The sequence below is a fragment of the Drosophila takahashii genome, chromosome 3R (genome assembly GCF_030179915.1).
Source record: "Drosophila takahashii strain IR98-3 E-12201 chromosome 3R, DtakHiC1v2, whole genome shotgun sequence".
In the NCBI taxonomy this organism is placed as follows: Eukaryota; Metazoa; Arthropoda; class Insecta; order Diptera; family Drosophilidae; genus Drosophila; species Drosophila takahashii.
Genome location: NC_091681.1, coordinates 16,039,072 through 16,057,367, shown reverse-complemented (window position 1 = coordinate 16,057,367; position 18,296 = coordinate 16,039,072). Strand labels below are relative to the sequence as shown.

Below are 18,296 nucleotides of genomic sequence, written 5' to 3'. Positions count from 1 at the left end.
AGACGCACTTAGCAGCAGCAACAACGCCAATGTGAAAAGTAATGCATACACACAATAAGCTTGTACAGTGGTTACTGCGAAACATAAAACAACAAAAAAAATTGAACCCCAAAATGGAATTCCCATTTTAAAGTTCTAAAAATAAAAATATGTTCATATCTAGAGTGGTTATTAAAAATCTTAAAATCTTGCTTTGTACTTCATGTTCTTAAAATTTAAATATGTAAAATACAGAGGTTTTTAAGATCTTAATAATATAATAGAGTTCTTAATATTAAAAGTTCTTAAAATAAAGTTATTTTGTGATTTTTAAAAACCTTAATTAGAAAAAAAAGAGTTCGCATTCCGAGTGACCACTGTATAAAATTCATTGTATATGAGTACGACAGTAGGGCGTGTATAAATGACATTTATAATGCAGATTTCACTTCTATTGCTGGCCTTAACAAAGTTTTTTTTCCTTCTTGCTAATACACATTTTCTATAATTATTTTATTGTCATTCGCTTATACGGGTAGGTGGGGTTATTGAATAATTAATCAACGGCAAGAACTTTTTTGTTGCTAATTGGCAAGTCGTTCTGTGAATTAATCCAAACACCGATACAGAAATAAACCCGTTGCTATGTCTACGACTTTGGCTGGTACATATATATATAAAGTCTATATAGTATATATGGCAAATCCAACTTTGGTGGCAAAAACTTAGTAATTCACTCACACGCACACACACTGCAAAAGAAACGCGCACGCCGATTGTTTATTAATTTATTTTATTTGTACAAATTTGGTTTATCGTTAGCGGCAAATGTTTCTTTTTTCATTTTTATTATTAACTTCATTATTCGAGGCATAGCACGTTTTTCTTGCCTAGTTATTTTTTGTTTCGTATTTTATTACATTGTGAGTTGATGGTTCGTGAATGTGAGTGTGTGCCTTTTATGGCCAGGACAATGAGCCAATTTTGGTATTGAAGCTAGTTTCTCAATTAGGCCAATGCACTGAAAGAAACTCTGATACCAAGCCAATCATTGGAAACTAAAATGTGCAGAGTTGGTGAGGAAGTTACTGAGATAATTCAAGTTTAAATCATAACTCATGTTGCATCATTTATTTTCAACACATGCCTTCATTTAATTGTCATTAGTTGCTAGCCCTAAGCATAATACCCGAAAATCTTGTAAGAACCTTGAGGAAATCATCCTATGCTTTGACTAGGAAAAATAAAACACATTTACATGATATATGTATCTCAAGATCTTTTGTTTACATGACCAACAAAAACTGAGATGAGAACCATTAAAAAGTTGAAATAAGCCACAAAAGCTGCAAACAACAAACAGCCAAAAACTTCAATAACAATCCATCAAAAAGTTGAAATTGCCCAAATCCAACACAAAACCAGATCATGTAGAGCATTAAAAAAACCCAGACAGAAGGGCAGGCAGGCAGCCAGGCAGATCCCCAGCAGTCATGCCCAGATCGAAATATAAACACGAAATGAAAAGAAAAGCATTTGTAATGGATGGTCTTAAAGTTCTGTAGTAGAGACTACAATGAATCGGAGTCTTTATTCCCGGCATATGGTCGCAGCCAAAGTTCGGTGCCAAGTAGAGTTGAGTAGATAGAAAATAAAAAAGAGGGAATGGGGAGTAGTAGTAGGGTAGCAAATGGCTATATCATTTATACGATGGAGTTTATATAAAGTCTTGATGCTTGGACTGAAAATAATCCAATAAAAATATCTGAAAAAAGGAAAAAAAAAATTGTATATTTTCAAAAAACTTTTTGTTTATTACCAATATTATCTTAAATCATAATTCTAAATCTTTTATTCATTTAAAATGTGAACCAAGTCATAATTCGTTCCAAAACCTCAAGCCGAATTACAAAGAAATCTAAAAATACTAAAAGTCGAAATAACAATATAATAATTAAAAACCATTATTAAGTAAGATGACTATTTAGATAATACGTGGTGAACATATAGAGTGTACATCTTGGATAAATGTTGCATATTATCACCCAGCCAGAGTATTGGAGGTTTTCCCTTCAGTCTTGCACACTTAATCCCTAGCTACTGAATTCCGAATGTGGAGATTGTACGAGGAGGGGGAATATATCATATCACTGGCACTTGGGGGCTTCTTATTCTTCTTCTTTATGGGGCTCTCGGTGTGCAGGCTGCACAGATGACGATCGTCCGCGAATCGAAAAAGTACATGCATATATAGTATACACTGAGCATTAGCGTTTAAGAGTCGTCGGGTGGGAGAGAGGGAGGGGGAGAGATGGGATGGAGAAGAAAGAACTCAAAAGGCGAACGATAAGAAGGAAAAAAGAAGGCGGCGCGGCGAAGACGTTGTCAGCCAGACATGGCGTATACGCAGCGTTGTACGCGCGTATATTGTATAGGTGTGGGTATACATATAGCATCAAGTGTATCTGTGTGCTGCTGCTGCTGCTGCTGGCTGCTTTTTACTACTATGTACTACGGGTTAACACCAGTAGCTGTCTGACGGCTTGTCGTTGTGTTGTTTGTTTCTTCGCTTTTATTTGTTTTATGCTGGGTTTTTGTTCGATTTTCATCGTTGTACTTTTTGAAGTTCAAGAATATGGAAAGCAAAAGAAGGAGGTAGATGTAGATTGGTGGATGTGAGAGTGTGTTGTGTGTGGAGCTTTGTAGAGTCGTCTCGTTTGGCGTCTGCTTCTCGGGTCTCTTTCTACAAAACCCCCTTCTGAAAACCCCCCTTCCCATCCACAGCAGCGTCTTCGTCTTCTTGTTTGACACAAACACATGCTTAGGTGGTATATTGTATCTGTGTGTATGGGCAACACACACTGATGTGTAACTTGTTGTTGTTGTTGCCCCAGACCGGTTTTCATGTTGCGTTAGCTTTTGTCGTTGTTGTTGCTGTTGTTGTTATGTATCTTGTAGCACGTCTTGCAGACTCGCCCCTCGGCATTCTACAAATACTATAAACATCGAGTTGTAGTACAACTTCTTATGGCATCCAGTTGTGGAGTCTGCAAAGATATTTCTCGCTTGCTTTTTATTTTTTCTCATTCCGAACTCAGTTCCACATAATAGTATATATAGTATTCCTTTTGATGATAAAAAAGAAAAACATATCACCGGAAAAAACCCCACAGTGATTAATATAATACTTTCGTTTAGCATTAAAAATGATTCAATGAATATTATGAACTGTAAGGAACCACTTATCTTCGCTTTTGTTTGTTTCTTAATTCTTAAAAAATTCTTTAGAATAAGTCACAGTAATTAGTAATTTTTTCTGCCGCTCTTGAATGGAACGCAAATTTATTTCAAACTTAGTCGGTAATGTAGTTTATAAGTTACTTTACCACAAAAGCGGATAAAAGTTAGCTATTTATATATTTTTACTTATCTCGGTTACTCTCCCATTTTTATTTTAAGCTTTCGCTTGATGATTTTAAAGCTTGATAACTATTTAGGATTTGCATTTTAAGCTAAAAATATATATATATTTTTTGTTTCCCGAAATAAAAGAGTTAATCTGTAAGGAAGTGTACATTTTACTGCCGAGCCTTATTGATGCGAATTGACAAACTCAATCTCGGGCTCCATTCGACCGTCTGACCTTTTACCTTTTGGTATTTCATCTGCCAACCGGCCAAACAGAAAAAAAGGTCCAAAACATGCGTTTGCCCCTTCATGGGTTTAATTCTGCTGTTGCTGCCGTCGTCAACGTTTTCGGGATCATTAATTACGTCTGCTGGGTCTCGGCCTCTCCATATATCTCGCTCTCTGTCTCTCCGATTCTCCCTGCACCCTCTGCTTCTGGCCCAGAAGAATCCAAAGAACCGGAATGTTGAAGAAGGAAACAAGAAGTTGTCTTTGAAACTCTCAGAATTGTATTTGCCTTGGCTGGCTCGCACTGAATCAAGCTTCAATCCTCTCCATATATATTTCTTTTCTTTGTTAAATCCGTCTAACGTTCATGTTTCATATTAGAATTTGGTTTATTGTGTGGCGATGCCCAGATGCCTGTGATAATAATAGGTATAAATATGAATCAAGAGGCAGCGGTGGCCGAACTGGTTTTTATAAACTATAAAAATAATACCTTTTCGTTGATATACTGCTTCTGGGGGATTTGCATTTTCCTCTACCTCCTGTTTTTCGTAGGAATGAGTCCGCCGGACTCCACCTCCTTCGGCATCTTCGATGAGTAAGTCGTCGTCTTGGCCTCATTAGCGTTTCTGGTATTACTCATCGCATATATCTCCACCCCTCTCTCTCCAGTTTAAGATCCCCAGACTCCGCTCATTTCCCTATCAAGAATTGAGCTGTTTGAGCTTTCGGTTTCTGTGGAAATGTGTATTCAGACAATTCAATATATTCAAATTCGATGCGATAGCTAAGCGCTTATCCTGTATTATTAAAAACACGTTCCAAATAAGCCGGCAAATGTTTGTTTGTTGGCCCCAACAATGGCACACACGGCGCAAAACAACATAAATTGTGGTATTTATACTGGAAACATTCCCAAACCGGTTCACAAATCTATGCTGTAATAAAAAAAACCACCAAACAAACCGGAAAAAATTTTTGGTTTTCTGTGGTTTTTTGTTTTTTATTTTTTTTTATGCGTGTACCGCTCTAAATGCTGCTGACTGGGGGCTACTGTTCCAGTCTCGGTATCCGTTTCAGTTTCAGAACCGGCCTACAGATCCGAATCAAGATCAAACCAGATATTCCTAAGCTTTTACTTTTCTTCATATAAATATATGAATAAGCGGATTTATTACTTATTAAATAATCCTAAAGGCTTAGCATTTCATTTACTTTATAGAGTAGAGTATACTTAATAGAGAGATCAGTTCCTTTACGAATGTTTATAGTGACATTTAAAATGTTTCCATTCATATAAAGGTTACTTGTCAGCCATTTAGTAGAAATATCACCTAATCAGAGTGTATATCATCATATAGTATCCATATTTTAAACATTAAATGGATACTAAAAAATTCAACAAAATAACTTAAATGTGTTAAGAAAATGCAAAAGTGTTGACGAGGTAAACAAGGCATACTTATCAACCCATACAAATACCTAAGAATTCAGTTATAATCAACATGAAGAGGTGAAAAGAAGCAGAAAAAAGAAAAAAAAAGTATAGGAAACTCATACACACACACTTACCGAACGCTGATAAGTCAATATGTAATTTAAATTTTTGTATTTTAATAATGATAAGCCGGCAAAGTCACAAACACACGTACATACATATTGCGACGAGCGAATACACACACTTGGGAACCCTTATTGATTTTCATCAGACAGTCAGTCAGTTTGTCAATTGGTCAAATACTCGCCTTGCCAACTGGAATCGCTATCAGTTTGTCAGGCCTTAATACTTTTATATTGATGTAGATATTCGAGAGTGTGTCTACACAAGTCTATTTGTTCCGCACTTTCGAGGGCAGATGCAGATGTTCGAATTCAGATACAATTTCCATATCATTTTGTATTATTTCACTTTGTCGAACATATAATTTCCTCTGAATTTGTTTATTTATTTTACTTCTCGCACACACCTCTCTCTCTCTCGCTCTCGCTCGCTTTGCAGTCAGTGAGAATATCTAAAAGTAATGCATCATAGATACGTATATATACACGAGATTCAAATAGATAGATATTCCGACAGGGCAGACATTCTCCAACTAAGCAAACAAAACGGGCAAACGATTCATTCTTAATGAAAAACACATACATCTGCATTTGCATTGGTACTGGTACTGGTATGTCTGTCTCTGTGTTTGTTAACAACAATAGCAAAAAAGGCTCAAAATAAAACACATTTTTATCTGCTTTTGAGGCGAAATGAATGAAAAGGCAATTTTGCAATAAAATTTATTACTTTCTGGCTGTTTTGTGTAGTTTTTACTCAAATACATTTTAAAGTGCTTCGCTTTGTTGGCGTCTAATGAAAATGATCAAACAGCTGTAGCGGGCAATAATAAATTATACTTAAGGAACTTTATTTGCCTATTTTATGTGAATGAGCCGAGAAGTTCCAAAAACCCAATGAATCAATTAATTGGGCTATGAACATTTTGGGGAAATTATAATTCCATTTCTTATTTATAGGTAATTTATTTCAGAAAATATTGCAAATATAAGAAAAAATCTTTATAGAAAATGTGTTATTTTATGTAAAATAATAATATTCAATTATTTCATAAGTTTTTCTGACTAAATCTGGTTTCAATATTCATTACTGGCATATTCGCTACCGCACAGAGGCTCTTAATTTAGATAGGAAATCTCTACAAGACCGCAAAAAGTTGACAACTCAATGTGAATATTTTAATGTTGATTGTTAGTTTTAAACTGATCACACAGTTTATTGTTTTTTTGCACGTTGAAATTAATACTTTTAAGCTTTCAAGTTTCCTTGACAATCTTGTGCGTGCTGATGGCCTGCCGAAAAAGCAACTGGGCTGCGTAACATTTGGGGGCTAGATAATCTATATAGTTATTACTCACGGCACGACACAACAAATATAAATAAAATACCAGAGAACAGAAAAACTCGCTAAATGCGAAACAAAGCGAAGCGAACCGAAAACTAAACTCGAAATTAAGATATGCTAAAAAGGGGAAAGAAACTTGGTTGATTATTACTGATATCGGTGGGGGCTGGGCGGTGGTGATGGGAGTTACAGATGTGTGGGGTGTACGTTTAAATATATATGTATGTTAGCTGGTTTCACTCGTTAACTTGTTGACAACAACTTTTGTGCAAGTGTTTGTAGTTCTTTTTTCATTTTTTTTGGGTGCTATTGCTGCTTGAGAATCGCCTGTTATTTTATCTCCATACGTACATATATACCTACATATATATTTCAGTAGGTTTGGGCTCGGTGTTGGGGTTGTAATTTGTATTCAGCGTTTTACTCTTTTTCACTGCTGATATGGCATTTAAACCATTATATTGTGTCGACTCTTTACCCATATCACACACTATTAAAATCAAACTTATAAATATACACATGCATGCGAGTACAGTGCGTTTCGAATGTGTTTGGCGATGGAATGAAGTTACCTTAAAATGTAAATAAGAAAAAACTTTTTCATATGTTTTAATAGTTTTATAGAGGTTATCTTCTAAAGAAGACTAATAGAGTTGTATAGTTCATAATTAAATAATAACTATTTTTCTCTATTTTGACTGTTTTTCGGTTTTGTTATACACTGTACTGCTATATGGTCGGGGTCTCTGATTAATCTTAACTCGTCTGGCGGTCGGTTGCTCTGTCATTCGTTCATTCGCTGGTTGATTGGTTGCTCAGTCGGTCAGTTAGTCACACAGTCGGGCAGTCAGTCATTCAGTCATTTAGTCAGTTCGTACGCAGTCATGTCATTCATTTGCCATTTCAAGTGCTATACACACTCATGATTGTGTTATACGAACTGGGAATATATCTGTATAAACGCTCAGTGTAGTTTTGTGTGCACTGGATGCCGGCTGTTGTCGATATGTACAAATGCACGTATGTACGTTTATAAAGAGTGTGTTCCGTAATAAGCTTAAAAGTGTAGCTATTGCTGGTGGAGCGTTTGCTATTCATTAATGAGTTGTTTAGCTGTCAACTGTCGGTTGTCATGCTCAATCCATTTTGTATATACCGATTGTTCGGATCTAGTATAGATACATGTGCACTATAATGGATATCATTATTAATTTTCATTATGCAAATGACTTGTATCATTATTGGAGCTACAGGAATCGAAGCAGCTGTAATCGACTGACACCTAAATTGTTATTCTGCACACTATAATTGTTTTATTAATGGTCTATATGATTATGGTTTATTTATGGGATATATCTCATATTTTCTTACATAACCCTATTAGCTTGAATTCAATTCATTTTTAAATACCCAAAAATCAGGCTATCCACGATCCCAACTCTTTGTTTACTTTTGTGAACCGCCTGCTGATTTCAATTAATCTTGAATTTGTAATCACAAGTGGGAGCAGGTGTGTGATATTGCTTGGGGTTGGTTGGGGGATGGCTGATATCTTCCAGGCTGGGCATTATAAAAATTATCGTGCACCTCACTCGCAAGAACTTCATCAATCAAGTGGCCAATAAATCAAGTAATAAATTTGTTGATATCAAGACAAAGTCATGTCAACTTAAACTCCAAAGGAAAAATATTGATGGAGAGAGTTGGCCAGTTTATTTAATATTTTGGTACTTTTGTCACTGAACTTTAAGTGTGTTTTCCCCAGGGGCTTGAATAAAATTTACCAATTGATTATGGAGATAGTGATTTTTTTTAGATTGTAGTTTTTTGTATGCGGTCTTTAATAGTATTTCCCCATTAGGTTGATTAATATGTATCATTGGAAAGTACCACTTGAATTTCTGCTCAAACATATGCAGGCAGATAAATGTTTTACTTGATTCCCTGGGAGTCCCCTTCCATTTCTACCATTCCCCTCCCCAACCCCCTTAACAGATACATACCTCACTGGGCTACCTGTTAAATTGTAAGGTAAATAATCCACATGAGGCACACTTTTGAGTAAACTACCAAATTACACACAACCCTTCACCCTGCCGCTTCTATCCCGCTGTTCCACTCAAAAAGCAAATAAACCTGAGTGCCTCCTCCCGCTACTTAATTCGATTTTAGTGGTATTTGTGGTTCGTGCTTTAGTTATTGTTGTCGTTGCCGTACGGTAGCCCCGAAAATCGTATTTGAGTTTGCCTTTTAACTTTGGGCCCTGAACTACCCATTAACGTCTTCGACTTGGGGTACTTAAATTGGTTAGAAAGGTTAAAAAACAGGTTTATTTTTTATGATTAATTGTAAATAAAATTGGTTGAATTTGATTTGAAAGTACTTAAGTTTTAAATAATGTTATAAATAAATAATAGATAATTTTAAAGGGTAACTTCCAGTTGCAACCCTTTGGATCAGAATAAGACTCACCTGTTTATGTAATGCTCACTCACGAAATTCACTTAAGTAAAAGCGTCGGAAAATACCAAAACAAAAAACCAGAGGAAGAAAAAAAAAAACGCGGAATGAAGAACAAGTGTAGCATTATTAGATGCCTTTCTTTGCATTTCTTCTACCTTTTAATTTTTTTTCGTTTCGAGCGCTTGAAAATAATATTTTTTTCTTTTGTTTATTTTTTTACTTAGGTATTATTCAAGCTTTAATGGCTAAGAAAGAGGGAAAGATACAGATACGACGGCCACATGCGTGTGCGAGACTGTCCGGCTGTATTTGTATCTCAAAGTTTGTTGTGTATCTATAGTAAACAAATGCGCGTAAAAGGAAAACATGCACGTAAGAACGGCAGAAAAATTGGCTCAAAAGAATGGACTGTGGGTAGTGGTAGTGGAAACGAAAACGCGAAATATAATGAAAACCGATGGCACAAACAGGCGGAGGAGACATCGTTAGCACTGGCCGATCCGATCCCATCCCATCCAATCCAAAACAAACTGAAACGACGAGTCCCGCTGTCAGCTGCCCATCGAGATACAATGCGGGTGCGGTTTGGGGTTTGGGGGGTAATGTAGGATGGTTGGTTCAGGAATGGTTATTATAAGGACTGCTCTGCTCCACCACACACACGTATGCGTAAAAATTCTTTTGGTTTCGCGCTCGCGTAAAACGTAAAAAATAAAATGAGAATGAGTTGGGAAAACACGTATATATATATTTTTCCTCTTCTCATACAATACGGCTATATGTATACCCCAATATGTACAAAAAGAGGAAAATAAAACAACATTTGTTGCTATTCAGCCCCACAGGCATCTTCTCAAGGAAGGAGACGAACCAGAGGAGTTCTTGTCTCTGGATTTTATATTCATTTATGTGCAATTTTTATGTACTTCTCTGTCGCTTTTGGTTTTTATTTATTTTGCGCTTTTCTCTCACTAAATTGATTTGTTTGCGTGCAGGAGTTTTCTAAACCGGTTGCAGATGGATATTTTCTGTTTTTACGAGCTTGTTTATTTGGTATTTGCCTGGCTAGCAACAGGAATTGGTCAGAAAATTACGCTTTTTATTACCACAGCTTATCAATACCACTACCCCAATGAGATTGCAATATATATACATTTATTTCAGCAAACCTTTTGAAATTGCATTCATGGGGGATACATACGTTTATATATTGGTCTCACTATCAGTTTACTAATAAGTCAACATTTGAACTGAGATAAATGCATTCATTGCATACTTGTTGACTTATTAATAAACCATTTTTATCTTGAGGAAACTTGGTTTGCATTTTATGCTTTACTTCTTGTTATAAGGTTATAAGAAATAGCGGGTTCGATTTCGTATGAACAGTTCCTCGATTGAGAGCATTGGTGATAAGGAAATCAGAGACCCACTGTGGTTTCTTTCCACCGGTCCTATCTAAATCCGCCCTCCCCGGGGAGAATTCTACTTCTCGGACGGCGGGTACTCAAGGGAGCCCCAAGAAATCGGGAAATCGGGTGCCTGACTGAAATACCAATCAACTCTGTTCAATTATGCGACATCGCACGATAAACAGCACAAAAGAAATAACTTTATAAATAAATATATATACATATATTTGGGCAGTGTACAGTGGACGCTTAGTACGTGTGCACATTGCCAATCTATAAGTAGAAGATGAATATATAACGCCAACGTACAACACGTTTTGTTCATTTTTATACCCGTTACTCGTAGAGTAAAAGGGTATACTAGATTCGTGCAAAAGTATGTAACAGCTAGAAGGAAGCGTTTCCGACCCCATAAAGTATATATATTCTTGATCAGGGTCACTAGCCGAGTCGATCTAGCCATGTCCGTCTGTCCGTCTGTCCGTCTGTCCGTCTGTCCGTCTGTCCGTCTGTCCGTCTGTCCGTCTGTCTGTCCGTCTGTCTGTCTGTATGAACGCTGAGATCTCAGAAACTACAAAAGCTAGAAGGTTGAGATTTCCCACACATATTCTTTGGCTTCCTACGCAGCGCAAGTTTATTTTAGCCAAGCGCCACGCCCCCTCTAGCGCCCACAATCGCCCACTAACGATTTTAAAATGGGTCCTGCGCCCACATCTTTAAAGATTTCCGAAAAGTATAAATGCAATTTTGTTGTGTATATTTATACCTATCGAAATGTAGAAGACATTTTTCAAATCGGACCATTCATTAAAAAGTTATACGCTTTATAAATTGTCAACATATATCTATCTCCCTCGCACTCCCTTTAGCTGAGTTACGATTATTAGTCGGGACACCAACCCGACACAGCGTTCGCACTCCCTTTAGCTGAGTGACGGGTATTAGATAGTCGGGACAACAACCCGACTATAGCGTTCTCTCTTGTTAATTAATGAAACTTATTTCGAGCTGCGACCGACGAGACACAGACAAAAATAAGGCAAAAATAATCAACCAAAACAAAATTTACTAATGGAAAGAAAAATAAAGATGAGAAAAGGATGGTTATATATTCGACTGCTAAATACCCTATATTCCAGATTACGAAAAAATTATTCAATTCATTGAAATGAAAATTACACAATTTCTAGAAAGGTTAAAGAAAAAATCCCCAGTAAAATTATTGGTTGTGATTTAATTGAAGACTCGGTTAGATCGGTATTTTCTAGAGACTATTAAGATCACGACTTTCTCAATTACACGGCAGGTATTATGTTCTTCATATCAAGAGTTTATCGTTTGGTAATACATGCTTATCAAATGGGACAATTTATAGAAAAGATAAATAAAGTGTTTAATTAATTAATTATTCAAAACTTTAAAATATGTTCTCCTCTGGAAAAGTTCCTTTAACATTTAGTTTATTTCACGACGAATGCTATAATCCAAACATCCTATTATTCCCTTTGTCTGCACACATTAGTACAAGTTGGTCTGTGTTTTGTCTGTCGGCTGTTTCTATAGCCTCCATATATATTTCTACTTTTCCGCATAAGCACCAACACATTGGCTTGGCCATATCTGCTGATGGGTCTGCCTATACCAACACAGCACACTGAATTTTATCTCTATTTCTGGGAAAGAGAGCCAAAATCAATTTATGTCGTGTGGTTTTATTCTAACACCCGAACCGAATAATCAGGCAATTTATAAAAAAAAGAGCAACGGTGGAGAGGCCGCTCGATAAGGCCGGCCGTCGCCTGCCTGAGCCCCCCCCCCAAAAAAAAAAACAAATGAACCGAAAAAGTAAAAATATTTTGCTACCAACGTCGTATAATTTTTTCATTCATGCGCTAATCGTTCGAATCACACACAAACACACCCAGTGTTTTTCTTATAAATCTTTCTCTGTATTTGTATCTACACACTCGAACGTAGTACGGGTTTATATGGCCGATAAAAGTATATATATATATATATTTACACACTTTGGCCGCTTTCGTACGCTCCACACGCGTCAATGCGGCGGCCTCCCACCGCCCACCGCCCACCGCCCACAACCGCCTTCAACCCAACCGAAAAAGAAAAAAAGAACGAAAAGAAAATAACACCACCCATATATCCCATACACCTGCCAGTCCGAAGCTCTCCGAAAACATATAAACATACTTGTGTACGTATTTTGTACGGTTTAAACACATTTTAATGCTGCGTAAATAAAGCAAACAATCTGAACCATCCACGTGCTTTCTTTCACCGCCCCGAATCCCCAGCGCACCACACACCTTTGAAGCTTTTTTTGTATTTCGGCCCAACTATATTTATGAGGAAAACGAATATTTTCATTATAAATCTATGTGTATGCATATATTTGGGGGATTATTTTTGCAAATATTTTCTCGTGCCGAAATAAGTGTGATTCTTGTTGAGTACACATTTGCCTGGGTGCTCTTTACGTGATTAAATTAGCATTATGGTGGGAACAAAACGGAAATGTAGTGATACAAATATGTTGGGAAAAACAATTATGACGTAAAGAAATGTGTAGTGATAATATCTACGAACGGGAAATATTATAAAATTTATATTAATATACTTAAGCTAATCTAATTGGCTATAACTCGGGCTATTAAAAAACACGAGCATAAGATTGTGTTTTTTTTAATCGACAACTAAATGTATAGGTATTTAAGTATAAATATAACAAAAAATATCTATAAAAGCAATAAAAAAAATGGTCTGTTGAATAAATTCCAATCTAATCATTTTTATTAAATGGTTTTATTAAAATTTCTAGCAAAGCTTTGGACGAAAATGTAAAACAATTTCAATTAAACAACGTTTTTATATTTAAAAGGAGAAAAATTACATTTTGTTGTAATTTGTTAATATTCCGTTTATAATTCTAAATCTTACCATACAAGTTAAAATATGTGGAGACCATAAATTTTCCCCCATTGTTTGTTTTCTTTAATTTGCGTTTCAGTTTTGACAAAAGTTTGCAGAGCCAATTCTCACTCATGCGAAAGAGCTGGAAAATAAAAACACAAAAATCACCGAAAATTTGCACACATCATAAACGATAGATTGCGGTTCTCGAAAGTTATTAATTCGTTGGCGCCACTCAATCAGCCACCAATGGCAAGAACAACAACGAAGGCGTCGCGGTGTCGCCATCAGTCAAAGTTCTTGTTTGATTTACATGTTTATCTTTATCGGGTTGTCTGAGTGTGCTGAATAAATTATACAACAAATATTCCAACATTCATGCAATATCTCGCCACATATCTTTCTATCTGAATTTTGTTGTTTGTCCCCAATGCCGCCTTTTGGTCAAATTGAGTTGTGTTAAGTTTCACACATAAACGATATGAGCAACAGCTGCTTTATATGCAAAGGCAAAAGCGAAAAATAAAGTTGGCCAAATACAACTCTCGCCCTGTAATTAAAAGCCACAAAAGGCAAAAGTGCTATTAAGTGAATTTCTCGGAAATTCTGTTAAATCAAACTGTATACACAGCCCATATCAATAAAGAACGACCTTTAAGAGTATTTTTTTTACGTTTAACCATTCCCCCAACTGTCGCCGGAATTTTCCTCCAAACGAAAAGGGGTGAAAACGGATATAATTATTTCTTAGCGTCTGTTTGCACACTCAACATAATACCTAGAATCGCAGCTGTTATTTATTCCATTTAAATAAACAATAATGTACTTATACATTTCTAAATTAATTTTGTATTATTTTCTTTTTTCTTTGCAGGTATGCACTTTCGGTTCGATGACAATGTAATGTAATATCTAAGATGAAGTTTTCCTAAATAAAGTTTAAGAGAATGAAAGGAATTCGGTAAATTCTAAAGTACCTTCAATTTAATTCTTTAAATAATTATAGGCAAGGCATTTAGAATTTAATTTAAAACAAAAACAAAACGAAAACCGGTGAATGTTTGTTCCAGAACATTTTTGCCAGCTTGTTTGCGCTGATAGATTATTTGTTTAGAGTCTAGACCCTAAGTTCATCTATATAAGCGAAAATTGCATTTATATAGCCATACAAAAGCATTTAATACAGTTACTGAAACTGAACTGATATGATATGTTGATTCTCTCGGTGAACTTCGGCCATTACATGGGCACGTTTCTTATATGCAACCTTGATTTTCCAAGCGCATTTTTTGTCGCATTTTTTTTAAGGTCTTGTCATCATTTTTCATTATTTCACATGCATCAACAAAATGCACTTTTTGTGTCTTTCTTAGCTGCTATATTGTGTGTATAGTATTATGTGTATATATTTCTTTATTTCTTTTTTTTTGTTTTGCCCAACCTAATCAGTTACAAAAGCAAGCGGCAGCGACGTGCTTGGGTTTGTCGTGATTGCACTTTTAATTTACTACGGTCGTAGTACGAAATCGTATGCTTATACGCTGCATATATAATAAATATAATACTGCACACAACAGATATGCGAGTTTAAGCACAAACCGGCCGGCCCACGCAGGCAAATGTGAATACATGAATCGGGTTGCCAAGTCGGGGCCCCAGTTCCAGTCCCCCAGACCCCAAACACCGATCCTCCGGCCTACACAGAAACCGCTTGTTCTCCGCCGTTGACACGATTCCCGACGACCCTCGTGGGTTGATTGGGCGATCGGAGGGGGTTGGGCTGGGCTTAGATCCAATGAAATTAATTAATGAGTGGCTTGTCCCAAAAGCGTGGGCAGTTTCTTTTTTCTTTGTTTACAACTATTATGTTGCTTTTTTTTCCACATTGCCAGGCGCCTACTGTCGTCGGCAGAAGCTCACTGAATTTTCGCGTAGGCGTGTTTTTCGGGCTCAAGTTTATTGTTTTCACTTATCGTCTCGTGAAAAGGGTCTTAAAAGCTTTGATTGTAAAATATAACTAATTTAACATGTCAAAACGCTCAACGCGAAGATCCGGCACGATTATAAAATTGATTTCCAAACGTGATAGATTATTTCTTTGAACCATTTATTTGTGCTTTTTATTTGTAAATAAAATCAGCTATTTTAGATATTTTATTAGAGTGGCTAAGGCATTTCTTAGAAAGATTTTGTTTAAAAACTACGCTTTTATGTTTGTAATAAATACTCAGGTTAATACAATTTCTCCAGAGAATTTGCTATCCAGAAAAAACACACTTAGTTGTGTATTTTATACCTTTTTATTATGGTGAGAGAGGAGGTGTTTATAGTATAATTTTTTTAACTAAGAAATTTTTATAAGAAAATAAAGTCTATTCGTGCAATAGATTGTTACAAAGGAAATTGATTAGATTTCCATGGCTTATCTTAACTAAAACACCTATCCAAAAAGTTTTGTGGATCAACCCACTCGCAGATTTCCCTTGAAAACCCAAAACCCATTTATTATTAATTAATTTATCCCAATGCCCACACAACAAATCGGTTTTCTATCGCCCAAGTTTCCACTAATTGTGAAATTCGAAAATAAGACAAAGGAAACTGGTGGGGAGATTTCTTGGATATTGACTAAGCATCGGGCCAGAGGCGCAGCCCAGAGGGGGTCGAAGCCGAGATTATCTGGGAGTGGGGAGCTGTCGCAAGCCCCTACCCCCACCACCCCCTCTTGGGCTACGCACCTGAACCACTGAGTCAGCAGCCACCTTGCCGAACAAGTTGGTAGCAGTAGCGAGTTGTTGGGTTTATGAAAATCAAAGCGTGTCATGAGTCAAGCGCGGTCGGAAATTTCAGGAACGTAGTAATAAATGCCGTGCAACGCCACACATGTGAAAAACATTTTCATCTGGCGATATGACCAACCTACGACCTTTCCAGCTGCAAAGTCCCTGACATTATCCTTTTGGTTCGCACTTTCCTGTTTGCTCAACGCGAGAATAAACAGAACCAAGAGGGACCAAGACCAACCGGAAAAAAAGAAAAACCTCAAAAATGTTACAACTCGGGGTTGGGTTTTGCGCTTAGGTCCACATATTTGTTTAGGTCTCTCGGTCAATCAACGAAGAGAAAAAAAGAGGGAAAAAATGAACTTGCCATGTTTAAATAAATAATTTTCAAGGTTTATTTTTAGGCCATCCTCTGCGGCAACTGGGCTCACAAAAGGCCAGTAAGCCAATTACCACGGCTTTGCAGGGGGATCGGTCCAAGTGTGTGGCCATTTTGGGAATTCAAATCAATTGGAAATTGGGGTTGCACAGTAATGGTAATGGAATTGTCAATCAAACTACGCTTAAAGTAATAGAAAGCTCTTGACAAAAGGGTAAGCGAAAGAATAGAATTTGTGGGGATCTGTCATAAAATGTTGGATAAAGTAAAGTAGCTTTACTGAGTATAAGTTGATAAATTTTTGTAAATATTAGGTAACACTGAACATGATTTAAATCTCATGTTCTTCTTTTTTCAACTGTTTGTTGCCCATTCTTCAGCTTACTCATTATTTCTTTTTTTCGGGGACTATTTTCTCAATGCCTCGTGCTCTGATCTGAAATTTGAGATAAGCCACGCAATTAGTGGCTATATAAACAGACGGCAGAAGCAACAACCAGACCATCGTCTCCACATTGTGGTCAAGTAAATAGAGTGACAAGCCCGCGCGTCGACAACCCGGTAAAATGCCTTCAATTTTGGTTTATTTATTTATACCCATGTACATATTTCCTTGTCGTGCCAGTGCCTGTTGGAAGGGTCTAACCCGGGTCTTACCTTTCCCCCAGACTTTGTAGAGATAGCATGGAAATGTAAATGGGAATGGGAATGGAACCCAAAATAGGGCCTGACACGATGAGGCATACACGCATTTTGCTAAGTGGTGTCAAATATTTACATGATATTACATTTCGATTTTCTATTTACCTCGACACAAGTTCACTTTTGACAGTCAATTGGAGAGAAGAACGTGTTCTCTAAATGCTCTTATCTATTTTGGGCTTTTCATGATAAATGATTGGATTATGTAAAATTAATAATATATGACTTAAGTTAATTATTTTTATTCAGGATCCTTACTTTTGATGAGCCACGGAGTTTGCTTTACCCCTCGTTAGTGGCGCTTTATTTGTATGCGAAACGCTGGTTATTTATAGTTAATTGAGGTGTTCGAGGTGGCGCCTGTTGAGGCCAATTACAGCGAGCTAACTTGGTTAGGGCACTTGGCCAGCTTAGCTGATGACGCTGACCAGGAGCACTCTCGTCCTCTCAGCCGATGCCATCCTTCAACGCACGCTTCAGATATCTGCCCCCCGGGGTCGAAAGGTGAGGCACAAAGCGCAAAGAGAATGGTCGATGCCGAAGATTGCTGGGAAATCGGGGAAAAGAGTGGGGAAATAAAAAAAACGAAGGGGAAAGCCACTTAGCCAGCAGCTGACGCACATAAAACTCTGCCTCTGTGGGTGGTGGCATCCTTATCCTTGAGAGATTGCCCATGCTCATCGCCATGCCAGCGCACGTTCCAAACAGGGAACCGTTCCTTCCTCTCGGCCAGTAGGCAAATGAATTTTCCTTTTCCCAGCTTTTTCCCCCTTCGTTTTTCTTAGCTTTTTTTTTTTAGACCTAGTGTTGTGCCTCGGTTTGAGTAAATCAATTTGAGGCCCCGTGTTATGTTAAGAAACGACTACAAAAGTGTTGTTCACAGTTCATTCCTCCGCCCATCCAATAAAGCTGATGAGGATGAAGTCCTGGCCTGCCTTTGACACTTTTGGCCATAATAGTTTGCTCTGAAAGCCGGTCCCCTAATCATTTTTCCTTGCATTGCCAACCGCCCGCCTTCCTTGCCTTCTTCGGCTTTACTTGAGGAAAGAAAACTGAATTCTAAAGATTTTTCTCCCCTACGCTAGGGGTTTTCTTTTAGCCTTTATGG

General features: G+C 37.1%; 1 protein-coding gene and 1 long non-coding RNA gene across 8 annotated transcripts in view; one reads left to right on the top strand and one right to left on the bottom strand.

The window, feature by feature from the left end:
* cic (Putative transcription factor capicua) overlaps positions 1–18,296 on the top strand; it is a 47,413-nt gene that overhangs the window by 2,087 nt on the left and 27,030 nt on the right. The gene's annotated exons all lie outside the window — the stretch shown is intronic.
* On the bottom strand, positions 3,296–5,044 carry LOC138913284 (uncharacterized). Of its 2 annotated transcripts, none has more exons than XR_011418954.1 (3): positions 4,950–5,044; positions 4,109–4,350; positions 3,296–4,029 (listed from the first exon to the last, which is right to left on the bottom strand). It is a non-coding gene; the product is annotated as an uncharacterized lncRNA (long non-coding RNA). The 2 variants fall into 2 exon arrangements; XR_011418955.1 differs by having other exon boundaries at positions 4,109–4,316; positions 4,950–5,026.